This window comes from Anneissia japonica, unplaced genomic scaffold (genome assembly GCF_011630105.1).
Source record: "Anneissia japonica isolate Jap-2015-1 unplaced genomic scaffold, ASM1163010v1 scaffold142_len1259957_cov175, whole genome shotgun sequence".
In the NCBI taxonomy this organism is placed as follows: domain Eukaryota; kingdom Metazoa; phylum Echinodermata; class Crinoidea; order Comatulida; family Comatulidae; genus Anneissia; species Anneissia japonica.
This window is the reverse complement of record NW_022684560.1, coordinates 590020-604704: the sequence shown is the minus strand read 5'-3', so window position 1 is coordinate 604704 and position 14685 is coordinate 590020. Positions and strand designations below refer to the sequence as shown.

The 14685-nt window shown below is 34.4% G+C and overlaps 1 long non-coding RNA gene across 1 annotated transcript in view; it reads left to right on the top strand.

Annotated features, from left to right (window-relative positions):
• The window catches only part of LOC117106204, a 23193-nt gene that overhangs the window by 1652 nt on the left and 6856 nt on the right, over nucleotides 1-14685 (top strand). The window contains exon 2 of the long non-coding RNA XR_004445014.1: nucleotides 2067-2145. This is a non-coding gene — a long non-coding RNA (uncharacterized LOC117106204). The remainder of the gene's footprint in view (nucleotides 1-2066; nucleotides 2146-14685) is intronic.

Sequence of the window (14685 nt, the reverse complement as noted above, 5' to 3'; positions counted from 1 at the left end):
ATTATTATCATTATTATTATTATTATTATTATTATTATTATTATTATTATTTTATGTATTATTTATCAACCATACTAACATTGAAAACATGAATTATTGGATAAAATTATCATAGAAAATAAAGAATATTTTTTAAAATAGCAGAATAAAATAGATAACACCTTTATTTAAAAAAAAAACAGGTTTTGCATAGACGCAAGTTGATTTAATATATGCTGATTCATCTCATTAATTGAACAATTTTTATTCATTTCGAGCACTGTTATTATTATTATTATTATTATTATTATTATTACTATTTTATTTTTAAATTTTTGTTTTATTTTTTGTTTTATGTATGGGCCTAGATATACGGTAGGTTATGTATATATATAATAATTAAAAATAATTATAATTTAATTGTAAACCATATATATTATAATGTTAACAATATTATAGGCTAGGCTAGACCTAACCAATTATTGATACCATAATCTATAGATAAAAACATCCATTTGATAAGTCAACAGCAGCTTTTCGAGTGGCAGTGTCGATAGAAAACTGCAGTGTTTTGGCACTGCGGCAGTGCTGATAGAAAATCTGAGCTTTTTTCGCACTACGGCAATAATGCCGATAGAAAATAACAGCTTTTTTCGCACTGTGGCAGTGTCGATAGAAAACAGCAGTTTTTTGGCACTGCGGCAGTGCCGATAGGAAACAGCAGCTTTTTGGCACTGTGGAAGTGCCGATAGAAAACAGCAGCTTTTTTTGGCACTGGGGCAGTGCCGATAGCCTCAGCCCACTCACACTGCGTCGTACGATGGTCATACGACCATCGCACGACGAATCCAACTCTGCTCCCGGTGAGCGACAGACGACGTGACGCCGGCTGCTGGCTGTTTGTGGCAGCCTGAACGGATCGTCATTAAATCGACCCGATGCGCGAGCGTCGTCGCGTTGCATTTTCCATAGAATCGCGTTGGCCGACGACCGTCGGGCGCAGTGAGTGCCCGGCTTAAAACAGCCGAACTCAAACAATATACATCTAATGAAACTGAAAGTTATTAAAGTACGCCCTATCTCTATATCTCGTTATATATTATATATCTCATTTTGTTATCTAATGAACAAGAAGCACTATCGCTTTCAAAAATCAAACAAGTATATTTAGTCTATGAAATTACGTGAAAATACTATATAATCTCAGAAGTGTATACTCTCTACGGATTGACTATTTCAAATTCGAATAAAGAACAATTTAATAAATTCTCCAATGTGTTATTGGAACTGTCTTTTCTGCTGCAGCGAGCAGCAGCGGCAGCAGCAGCAAAAAATGCACCCATCAGTGGCTTTATGGTTCCAACCTAAAAGCAGAAACTGAAGGTCTCTTAATAGCCGCACAGGACCAAAGCGAATACAAAGCTAAAATAATGAGAGACGGTACTGAACCTCTCTGATGCATCTGCAAGAGATCAGATGAGACAATAGATCATCTTATGGCTTGTTGTCCGGTCTTAACGCCTAGGATTACAAGGTAGGGCGTTGGCTAGGTCGGTACATACATTGGAATGTATGCAGACACTATAAGATCAAGGTAGCCACCAACCTCCTGAAGTCACCAGTGCCAAGAATGTGACAATCCTTTAGAATTTTACAATCCATACCGATCGGACCATCAAAACAAATAAGCCTAACATTGTTATCAAAGATCGAAAAGCAAAAACTTGTATGATCATCGACATGGCAGTACCCCATGACACCAACATCTCGGTCAAAGAATACAAAGATCTGGAAATTGAAATCACTAAAGTTAGAAAATTTTAAGAGGCTGTGAATTATACTCGTAAGGTGCCTCTTCTCTCATGCATGTTATATTTGTCAAGTTTGTTTTTGAAAATGTTTACACGCGAAATTGCTTCGTTTAGTTGTTTCCCATATTGGCTTGCTTAATTTGTATGATGAACCACTAGTTATATTAGGACCAGATTCGGATGCTAATTAGAAGAAGGAACGGCGATCAATATTTTCAAACCCTTTACGATTTTTAAAACCTCGATGAGATCACCACGCTCCCTTATTTCTTGTAGTGTTGGAAGCCCAAGCTGAAGTCTACGCTCTTCGTAAGGCAAACAGGTTGTACCTTCTCAAGTTTTATAATATCTTGTTGTAAGTATGGAGATCACACTTGCACAGCATACACTATAATTGGGCATACAAGAGAGGCATAATGCGCTATGAACTTTAAGTAAAAGAGTTGCGAATCTGACCAATGTCTCTATATTAGCTTTCGCTGCGACTTTCGAAACTTGTGTCGAAACTTCTTTTTCTACATAATGATATATTTTTACATCGCTTTTAAAGGAAATCACTTACAATTTAATAATGATATATTTTTATACTATTTTTAAAAACTATAAAATAATTTATTGGCGTTTTGTTTTTGTTTTTGTTTTTTTTTAAATTTATGAATGTGCTGTTTTCGCTGTTTGCTCTGCTTTGTGTCTCTTTTGTAACTTGTTTGTTGTGATGAGGACTCCCCTGAAAATCAGCCTTGCTGAGTGGGACATATTCCTCTTGAAATATTAATAAAAGAAAGAAAGAAGAAAGAAACATTAAAATTGAAAGTAATGTAAACTCCAAGATCTTTCTCTGCACAGGTTGTGTTCAGAGATGCGATATCTATCGAGTAGGTATAATGTGATTCTTCTTCCCAATATGCATTACTTTGCATTTAGACTTATTGAATTATTCAATTAACCACTTCTTACTCCATTGAACCAGTTTACTTAGATCTTGCTATCTCTATCACTGAGCGAGTCAATCTTTCGAAAAATATGACATCATCTGCAAATAATTTTCCATCGGATTCAATTCCTTCGAATAAATCGTTTAATGTAGACCAGAAATAAAGCTGGACCAATCACTGTGCCTTGTGGGACGCCACTAGATACAGGCAACCAACTTGAAGCAGAACCTTTAATAGATACATTGCCTTAAAGACCAGCATCAACAGCACCACCATGCAGCACCACCAGCGGCATCGGTAGCGTCAGCGGTAGTGGTAGTGATACAAATAATTATCATGAGGTCATGCTGTGCACATTCATTACATAGTCTTGGTTTTCAGTCGGTATTTCGTCGGTAAATCTACATATTTTAGGCAGTAGTTTGTCATTATGTTTGTTGATTATAGTTGTTCTTATTAAAATTTTTAAGTATACTTATTTAGGCTGTAATATTATCTTTTATTTTGTGAGATTTTTCTAAGCTCCTCCTGTATTCCTTTGGCTAGCTTTAATGTTTATTGTTCGTGCTACATTGAGAGCTAAGCTAGAAGGTCACTGTCCATTGTTCTATTTTTACACTGCAGGATAGCTTTTTCTTTTTTACCAAACACATAGTTAGTAAAGTTGTAGATAATTAATTCAAGAGTTTATCTAATGAAATAAGCCTAATTAAAAGAGTTTCTCCCAAAGTACAGAAATTCCGCTTTGGATATAAAGTTGAAACTAGGCCTAATACAAAAACAAATTCTATTTTATTTGAGATAATTATTTAAAATATAGGCCTAAAGTGCAGTTATGGCAATTTATTTTCCTAACATAGCCAATGCACTGTATGTACGACAATAATACACAATATTTAATGTAGTTCACAGAACCCCTAAAAAGCTTGTAAGAAACACAATCGATTCAATTTTATTTTTTATTAAAACTCATCTGGTAGCACAAAGCTGAATTACATGAGTGTAACATTGTTAACATAATATATTGTTAAAGAGGTATTAAGATTGATACAACATCGAATAGTATATTTAAATGTACGAATAATTTAAAATTGCATAAACATTTAAATTTTGATATAGCCTATAATATAAAACAACACAAATGGAAAAGCTGGTTGCACATGAAATTAGGCCAGAATCGCATAAAATGATTAAAAAGTGATGATTTCCCTAAAATTTCGAATTAACAATACACATCTAGATGTGTATAAGAGACAGTATATCACAATGAATATTAAATATTAATTAAAATTTAACTTCAATTAAGCTCCTAAGTTAACAATATATCTCAATAATAACTTTAATCTTTACAGCATATTGTTAATGTTGTTATTATAACTATATGGCCATTAGTTAATGTGATAATTATTGCAGTTTAAAATTTCTTATCTAAGCCGATGAACTGTTACCGATAGCAGCGACCTACAATCTTTTCTAGCTTATCAGATAGTTCCATTATGTGCGTGCGTTTTAGTCAGTTATGAAAGAAGTGCCTATGGTTCGATCTGCACGTGTCTATGTGGTATAACGGGTGACAAAGTGCAGGTATAAACTGTATAACCCGATCTATCACTTTTTGCAGCTTATAGTTATTGTACAGTGATTCACTCCCAATATATTAGATAGGCCTACCATATGTTTCTTCATTTTAAGTGGATTTTTGAGGGGTAGGTATTCGAGGGAGCTTATTATTTTTATATTTTTGGCATAAAAATTATAAATGACCCTTCACTTGATGACCTGTCATATAAATGATGTTATTATTATGAAAGCCCAGCATATTGAAATGAACAAAGCTGAAACTTTCAATTTGTCATACCTGAAGTGCAAATGTTTTGATAGTATATTATTTAACATTAAGCTATTAATAACGATCGTATTACAAAAGAAGGCCTAAACTTTGTTTACCGTATTTTTTTTAATTATTATATATTATTATAAATTTAGGAGGCCCCGTCCTGACAGAGTGTGTGTAGACTTATCATTGTCAAATTTCAAGTTGAGAAAGTGTATAAGATAAGAGTCACTATTTTCGAATAACTCTAAAGTAAACTAATTATGGGATCCGAGAATAGAATGAGATCAAAATCAGTGGGCTTGGATAGAACTAAGAACTAAAGTGTCATCAACGAACCGAGTATAAAACTTAATAATTCCTTATTGTTCTTAATTCGGAATAATGATCTGTTTTTAGTTCGGTCATAATAATATTAGATAATATAGGACCAAGAGGAAAAACCCATTGATGCTCCATCACAAATTGCTTATAGTACTCATTATTACAAAAAAAAAAATGTCGTTTTAGTGCAGGTATCCTTAAGAAGTTTATGTAGAGTAGTTTTCTTAAGATTGGGGTTATCAACTTTTGATTGTATACCCTGTCAAGTAGAATATTAATTACTTTAAGTTAACTGAACATTTGTAAAAGGTGATTCTACATCAAATGATGCAAAACGACAACCGGCATGAAAAAGGTGAAAGGGTAGGCTTATCCCCTTGATGGGATGAACAGCGTCAAACGGATCTTTTAAAACATAGGTGTTGTTTGGCTAATGGACACCTTAGGTAGGCACCTTCTGAAGAATGTTACTTCTTTTTAGTCTACTTTGTCTATATATATGTATATATATATATATATATATATATATATATATATATATACCTATATATACATATATACACATATATACATNNTAATACACAAGACTTAATGTCTGTCTCTTATACACATCTAGATGTGTATAAGAGACAGTATATATATATTATGATGTAAAACGATAAGTGGTATAAATCTCAGCCACACTTTTTAAGGTCGTATATCAGTTGTGTTTAGAGAAGTGTCCTGCATGGATTGTATCTGCGTTCAAGATGTGCTTGTGGTCAAGAGGTGACACTCGCCTTGACAGCGATAAATCGTGGGTTCAATCCCCGTCAGGATTACATTTTAAGCAATTAATAAAGGATATTTTCATTGATGCTATTCTCGATATATATTTTTATATTATTTACATATTATTTTTAAGTGTATGCATAACGTAACTTATACACAATTATCATTGCTATTGGTATAATGTTTTAAATTTATCATTTCATTACTACTCATGGATAGTTTTCCATGGAAGTTGATTCGTCGCCAACATCACGGCCCGTCAGAAACGTAAATGTTCTACGCCAAATTTTTAGTACATCACTGCGGAATTCATTCATCTTCATTCCGTAAATGATCGGGTTGATACACATATTGCACGTTTGGATGAGAACCGTAATCTCGTGTGCAACAATTGTACTGAACTCGAAGCACTTGCAAATAGTATACACCAAATATATAATGGAGTTAGGAGAATTAGTGAAAATAAATCCAATAACGACAAAAAACATCGTGTACACAAGATTTCTTTGCATTGATACGTGATGTGATCTTGAATTTGGTTTATCAGTACCTCCTTGATTACTCCCAACGTTCTGTTGCCGTGACTTTGCCCTTTTACGGAACACCAACAAGATCCGACCGTAGCAGTAAGACATAAAACATGCCGGGAAGAAAAAAAAAGTCGTAAAAAGGAAAAATCCTGAAAAAAGTTTGAATTCAGGATTTGATTTAGTATACTGACACTCTCCAATTAGATCCTCGTTGATATCGGCTATAATCACGAGCTGAAATGTTATCAAGAAAGAAGTAATGTATGGTACTATGTAAAACAATCGAGATCTTTTCACAATGTTTCTTTTTCTATATGTCATCGGATGCACAACCGCAATGAATCGTTCGAAGGTTATCATCAGAAGATTGTACGTAGACGTTATTACAACAAACCAGAAAATACTACGGCACTTGCAAAAAGCTTTTCCCCAGTTTCCACTCGGTGCGTCTTGACTATAGAATATAAGGAACAGACAGCAACCAAAGAAATCCACGAACGATTGCTGGACAATTAATCCGTGTAGTAATGACTTTCTATACATTCGTGTGTACATGAACACTCCAGTGACAACACTGTTGAGAACTATTCCAACACCAACGACCACGAACCGCAGAGCTATCAGCCACGTGTTGTCGTGGATTAAATCCTTTGCTTCGGGCGTAGTTGAAATATTACTTAATGCCTCAGCCATGTTATAATCTGCAAAGGTAAAAAATATATTTCTAAAAATAATTTTAACCCCAAACCTTCCAATCATGTAGGTGATGAATTCGTTAACTTCAGGTTTGTTATAAATTGAATGGTAGAATAAGATAATAGCTTGGCATAGGCCTAATATCTAGTAGACCCTATAGTATAAACAAATAAAAATTCTTCGTTTTTGACAATTAGTTCTCGATTATAGCTAAAATATCAATCGTTTCTCATTCAATAACTGGAGCTAAATGGCTTGTCCGTGATGTTTAGTACCATACATTATGGTAGCATGTTGTGCCATTTTAAAAATTCATGCACATATAGGCCTACGTCAATAAAAAATAAATTAACAACTTACCATACTTGAATAAAACAAACAATAACATGCTTTATGAATCACTTAAGAAAGACCTAAGTTCAATGTACTATTTAACAATCATTGCGTGTGAAGTCGCTTTACAAGTTCCTTTTCCTGAACTCAGAATAATACAGTACTGATACTAATCATTCCTAATAAAAGTACATTTTCTGAAAATTGCTCTCCTTGGCAAGACATCATAACATTGTTAAAGTTTAAGACATAAGGTACAAAAATATTTAAGCCACTCCCTTGCTATTATCACAATATTATAGCCTAACTTTAAGACAAAAAAGGACATTGAAATAAACGGACTGAAAGAGCATTATTATATGAAACTTCAAGATACATAAAACAAGACATAAAAGTGTTAAAAACCGATTACACAGCAAAAATAGAAAATCAATGAGAACCTTGAATTTGGAATTATAGGCCTATAAGTGAATGACGTTTGGAAATTAATATTTATACCGTGTATTATTTGATCGTGGTGTTGAAACCGGCTTGCGTTATTCATATTAAATTTTGTGTACAGTGTATGCGAACGATCTTTTTATAATGTAATAATAGACCTATGCATTGGGAGCAACTAAAACAACTTGAACAGTACACATTTAATGAAACTAAGATTTATTTATGAAAAGTTGATAAGAGTCAAAAATTGAAAAAGTCTACTTTGGGCAAATGGAAAATTAATGATATTTTGTTTCTAATGAACAAGAATCATAATCACTATCGCTTTCGGATATCAAACCTCTTGTCCTAACTATTCGAGGGGATATCGATGTAGTATTAAACTATCATTGCAAAGAAAGCTTGTGTACACGATCACATATAGAAAAAGAAACATTGTAAAAAGATCTCGACGCAAGGTTCCCGGAACGCGAAATTTGGATATGGTTTCGTAGTCAGATTTGCGAGAAAAACTTCAACTACCCGTATTTCTCAACTGAGACGTCAGTGGGAGCTTTAATTTGTATGGCAAGGAGATTGTGCAACCCTTAATTCGTATTAAGGGAATTTACGCCCAGAAACCTTGTAGTTATTAATAGTTTGGTTATAATAGAAAATATTAATTTTTTTGGTGACGTCACACTCACAATATAGTTAGCTTGCATACATCATAAGCTAGATTACGTCACCTTTTCCTGGTAAGGCAAACTATCCCGGCGTGCTTTTTTCATGGATAAACAAACAGGGTTGCCATTTGGCCTTTTTGACGGCCAGATTCCTCAAATCTGGCTGTATAAAAATTCGCCTGGCCGTAACGTTTGAAAAGTCACGGCCAAACTATATTTGGCCGAATTTTGCCGACTTTTATTTAAAAGATTGCAGTTACATTTAATAATTTAAAATGTTCGGATGAAATATATACTTTTTTTATGAAGTTTATCCTCGTTTAAAACTTTATGAAGACAGTTTATTGCAAGTTTGTACCATATATTAATAAATATAATAAATTGTATAGGCGCTGCAGTGTTCTTTATGTATAGTGCCATCAAATGCTCGATGTGATCATTCGGGTCCAATGTCAAATCCAATTTCAAGTAAGTGTTGCTGAGACTTCATTCAAGTTACTCGGGTTTAGGTTGTATAGGAAATCATGAAGAAGATAGTTCTGAAAGCGACATTGATTTATTGTTTTAAGTACCGTATACTGCAACAATAACATTCTGAGGCAAATTTAGAAAGCTTTAGATAAAAAGTATTTATTAAAGTTTTTATAGGTTTGTTTTAACATCGGCTTGTGTTACCTTACTAATGTAACTTTCATTCTAATTAGGAAAGCCACGACCCTTAAAATTATTGCTTTATGGATCGACTACAGTATGTTATTTAATACATTTAAATCAAATTTAGAAGTCGATCTTAATGTGAATTTAAATAGGCAAACATGCTAGCGACTAATTATAGAACATATTTAATATTATGATATAGCTAGCTGTGCATTTAATTATGGTGATTAATTATAAAAACAGTGAAAGATTTTTCTGTGTATATAATTTTAATTTCAAACAAATGGCAGTTGATTTTCGTGTAATGTTTGTATTTTAAATGAATATTATGTATCCACTGTTGTCTTCTAATCGGATTAAAATCTGGGCGAATTTTGGCCGATATCGAAAAAAAGTTTGGCCGAATTTCGCCGTGAGATGACGTGTGTTTGGCCGTGAAGCCTGTCGGCTAACTGGCAACCCTGACAAACACAACTGCTTTGCACACGGATGCCTTGTCCTAGCTAGGGATACAAGAGCAGCATTGTTAGTATTGTATAATACGTACAAGGTACCTCTGTAACTGAATTATTCTTAGTTATTTGTTTTTTTATTTTATTTTAATTTATTTCTTTCGAAAGTGTACTTTCTATCACATCACTGTCAAGTTAGGCCTGGGCCTAGTCTTATTATGTATGCTTCATCGTCATCCGCTACACAGTACATCAGTAGCGCCCCCCCCAGACAGCCCCCATACAGTGCAGACGTTTGCTGGGCAACAACGTGATTGAACCTTCCTTCGCATGTGTTCATGTATTGGCATATTGTTAGCTAACCAGTTGTGTGTATTTCTTTGTGAAAATGAGTACGGCGGCGTACTCTTCACAAAGCATTCCTTCGAAATAATTGTCCCCTTATCTTCGCTAATTAAATTAATCACCGTAGTTTAGCTTACACTTATGAATTTAGCTAGCGCTTAAAAAGTACAATAATCATTTCACTACCCGACAAACTCCGAACTTTATTCATTTGGCCTATATAATAGTTTCATCTTGTTGTACTATATACTCCAACATCACTGGCGCATGGTAACAACCAACTGATGCAGACCATTCCCGGTCACACATTACTCTCCATAACACAGCACCCCCCAGTTCCGTCACCTCTGGATTGTTTGAGTAGGGGATTGTCTCCCGGTGTACTGCCAAGTCACTACCAGAAGGACCACACTGGAAGTAAGTCTTCTTCTTTCGTGGGTTGTCCTGTGTGTTTACACTAAATAAATCCATCCATCCATCCAACCAGGTTTAAATATAATCAAATACAACTACATTGCTCCTCTGAATATGACTTTCAAACCTGGATACAGACCAATTGTAATCTATTCCCTGATCCATGATTTTTCGCTTTAAAAAAAAAAAAAGAAGTACATTCAAGCAGGCCTTTCTCAATTCCGTCCTTTGACGAGTATCTTCAGAAATTCTATAAATAGTTTCAGGAATTGTGTGAAAATTAGCTATAATTCCATTATTTTAGCCATTAAGCGTCTTTCCAATTCTAAAATGAGTCATCAGTGGAACATTGTTTTACATTAAATAAATTCCTGAACTGGGTGTAATTCTTGAATCAGTCTCCACTATTTTCGTAGTTATATCAAGGGGCAGACCGGTTTTGAAACGTGGGGGACATTCCGTGAGACCACTCTTATATAGTTCATCCTCATCACCCTTATAGTGAAAATGAAGCGCCAGCAAATTTCTCATGAACTTTTATCAGCGATGTTCGGCAACCATAGAGATCTAATTAATATTATGTGTGATGAATAAATTAACTTTGAAACATTATCTTGTATCTTGTATTTACTTTACCTACTTTAAGTAAGTCCAGATCCACGTCAGCCCCCACCATGGTTGGGGGTGAGGTGCGAAAATGTGAGAAAATAGTGGCCTACCTCTAGATAGCCGGAAATGGCACTCTTAGGCCTATGTAGTAAAATCATCACATCATCATAGTCAAAATGAAGTGCTAACAAATTTCTCATATTTTATCTAGAATTTTTGGCAGTCACAGAGGTCTAAATAATCTGTGATATGTGTGATTTACTCCAAATAATGATCACGAGGTCATGCTGTGTACATTCATTACATAGTCTTGGTTTTCAGTTGGTAATTCGCGGTAAATCTACATATTTTAGGTAGTATTTTGTCATTGTGTTTTTGTTTAGTTTTTTTTTTAAATTGTTAAGTATACCTATAGTTTATGTTGTTATTATCTTGTATTTTGTGAGATTTTTTAACCCTAGTAATACCTTGGGTAGCTTCTTATTGTATATGGGACAGTGACAGCTAATCTATTAGGTCACTGTCCATTGTTCTATTCCTACACTGCAGGATAACTTTTTAGTAGATCTCGAAATAATATATTCATTATAGCTAATGAAATAAGCCTAATTAACTTTTGCACATATATATTTTTATATACATATTTTTGTATAACAATTAATTAATATTCTAAATTTGTAAATTACAATAATAATATTTAATACATTTTCTAATACTTTTATCTTCTAGGTAACTAGCTTGACTGTTTAAACAGGGTGGCTCATGATACTAGTTCGGTGTCACCGTTTAATATCGATCTTTTATCATTATTGCGGATAGACAACCAACCCTGGGCCTAAGTCTACTTCTATGACAATCGGTGCTTCAAAACGGCGTTCTGAATTTAGTAATATGTAGGCTCAGTGTGACAGGTTCTAGTACATATACTACTTGCTCCAGTAATTTTATTTTCCGAATGGTCAGCAGGTTTCCTGCTGCAATGTTCCATGCTAGTTGTGTGTCGATTTCTAGAGTTGATTATAGGCGATTTCATAAAGGTAGGAATTACATTTGAACATGATGACACTTCACTAAACTTTACCGTAAACTCCATCAATAATAACGAATTGGTTATGAGTTATCACAAAAAATCTTGTCTGACTGGGTTATGTAGAACTTGCCTGTTTTGAAACTCTTCTTCATCAAATGGATTTGAGTTTGATTTTAGTCACAGAGTTGGCTGGATAACACAATATTAGATGGTATTATCTTATCGCAGGACGTCATCTTTACAAAAGGATTGTACAACACGCGGTGGTGGTGTTTTGCTGGCAAGAAAACCAGAGCTGGATCCTAAACGTGATTGCGCCCCCCCCCCCCCCTCCATGGCCGACATTGAATGTGTTTGGGCTACACTCAGTATCCAAGATGGAAAATGGCTCTGTGGAGTATACTGCTACCTCTGTCATTCATCTCGAAGAAGCAATTTAAACATCCATCAGTTCAAAAGAATTGTTCTAATGGGGGACTTTAACATCAGTTGGTTGGAAGCTGGACATTATCCAGGTAACCAGCTGTTCAACAAGGTTCATGAGTTGACTTCATCTCCAGGCCTTCGTCAGAACTAGAATTGCAATCAGTTTGAATCGCAATAGTACTCTTATTGACCTTTTATTTACCAATTGCTGTCAACCAGTGTATGATATACATGTTATACAACCATTCTCAATTTCCGACCACTGCATGATATCTTTAAAGTTTGCGAAAAGCCTAGAGTCATGGCCTTTCCAATAAGAACAAAATATTTGTATAATAAAACAGATATGGAGCTACTTAACAATAGTGTTGTTAGTGTTGAATGACATGGGATTCAATTTATGACGCATCTAATAAAAAATGAGATAATTTTCAATCAATATTTATGGACTGTGTGAATGCCGCATTTCAAAACAGACAACAGAAGAGGAAAATAAAACGTTCTGGTTGGAATAAAGTGAACTACTTAATAGGTCGGTGTAGTAGTCAACATTTAAACGACCTAATGTCTAATTCTGACAACATGAAGCAGTTCTGGTCTTATGTGAATTCTAAAAGACAATCAGCTCAGTGTTCCATTTTTTACATGCTCTGATCCCACCGTTATTGCAGATTCATGTAATTCTTTATTTTCCTCTTATTTTACTATAGGCCTACCTTCAGTTGAGCAAAATATCAGTTCTCCAGTTTTAGATATTCCAACGCTTGAAAAAAAAAAATATATATAGGGCCTGCTGTATATATGTATTTGTGATAATACGTTCTGTTTCATTATATAATACTTAACCCAATTAATAAATGATGGACGAAAGTTAAAAACTCATGTTTACAGTATCGAAAGCCGTTTTAAATCTAAGTTTAACATTGCTCCTGTCATCTTGTTTGTATCCATGTAGTTGCCTACTAAGTTACATCTTCAATAAGTCTAATGTTTTCACCACCGAAACGACCTGTAATATATTCTTTTTGATCATTATTAATAATTTTTCCAATAATATTTTGCAATCTTTTTGTTAACACAAACGCGGCAATGTTGTAGTCCACGTACAGTAGGGTTACGGGTCGCCAGTTATTTAAATTTTCATGATCACCCTTCTTATAGATAAGGTTTATAACACCTCTTCGCTGAAAGGACGATATTTTCCCAGTTTCCAATTACATATTAAGGGTTTTACATAAGGAGCCGATCCTTGGCCAGAATAGTGAATAAAACTCAACAGTAAGGCCATCTGTTCCTGGCGCCTTGTTTTTCTTCATACAATTTATAGCAATTTCAAACTCGTTTGAATGGTAGCTCTCCTTCATACATAACCATTTTTTCAAGTTTTGTATTTTTTTTTATCTAAAAATTTTTTAACATTTTTTTTTTCACTCGAACACTGGGTAAGTATTCCATTGGACCTTCTGATTTTGTTTAATTGCTTTTTCTTGCCATTATTTTTTTCGAGTCCTAAAAAATATTTCGTGTTTGTTTCTCCTTTTACTACCCATTTTGTTCTTGGACGAATTTGAATTCTCCTAGCCTCATATGCATATATGTTTTCTAGTTCAGCTGTTTTCGTATTCAGTTCAGATTCCGTCTCATGCTTATCCAATTTACAATACCTCAAGCTAAAATTTAATTGATTTATTTCTTTTTTAGTTTTAATTTTTTACTTTTTTATATTTATTTTTTATTTTACCAAATTCCATTGCGTACTCCTTAATTTTGACTTTTATCATTTTCCATTTTTCACTGGGCAGTGGCTGATTCGTGGTGTTCAAGGGGTTCGGACAAACCCCCCCCCCCACCTCTGTGAAGAAACGTAACAAAATACTATTGGGTCCTGGCTTACAAAAGGCATGCTAACCTCATAGTTACCAACCGTCTCGCATCGTGCGGGACGGTCCCGCATTTCAAAGTGATTTTGGATGTAACACGCATTTGGTAGAAACACATGCGTGCTTAAATTTGGCACGCATCTAGTCTATGACGACGAATAATCACGAATTCAGGGAAAATATATTTAAAATTAGAAGAAATTAGTTTTATTAAAAATATAAAACAATCATGCAGTAACTTGAGTCATTAGAGAGCTTTCGTTATTTCGTTTGAGATTCAATTCACCGAAAGCTTTGGCGGTGCGTGCGGTCTTGCGCGTTCATTGTCACGATCAATGTTTTGATTATGTGAGTGAAACTGCAGTTGTCAGCATCAAACACGCACGCAGTCAGGTAAGTACAGTATTTACGTAAATACTTAATTCACTGACGCGTTACTAAAAATTAATTGTTGTGGTGGGTAAGGCCGACCTCCTATGGACTCCAAACGTGTACGACCATGGTTCTTAATAGGTGGGCCCGCGGGCCAAATTTGACCCATGAAGCTATCCAA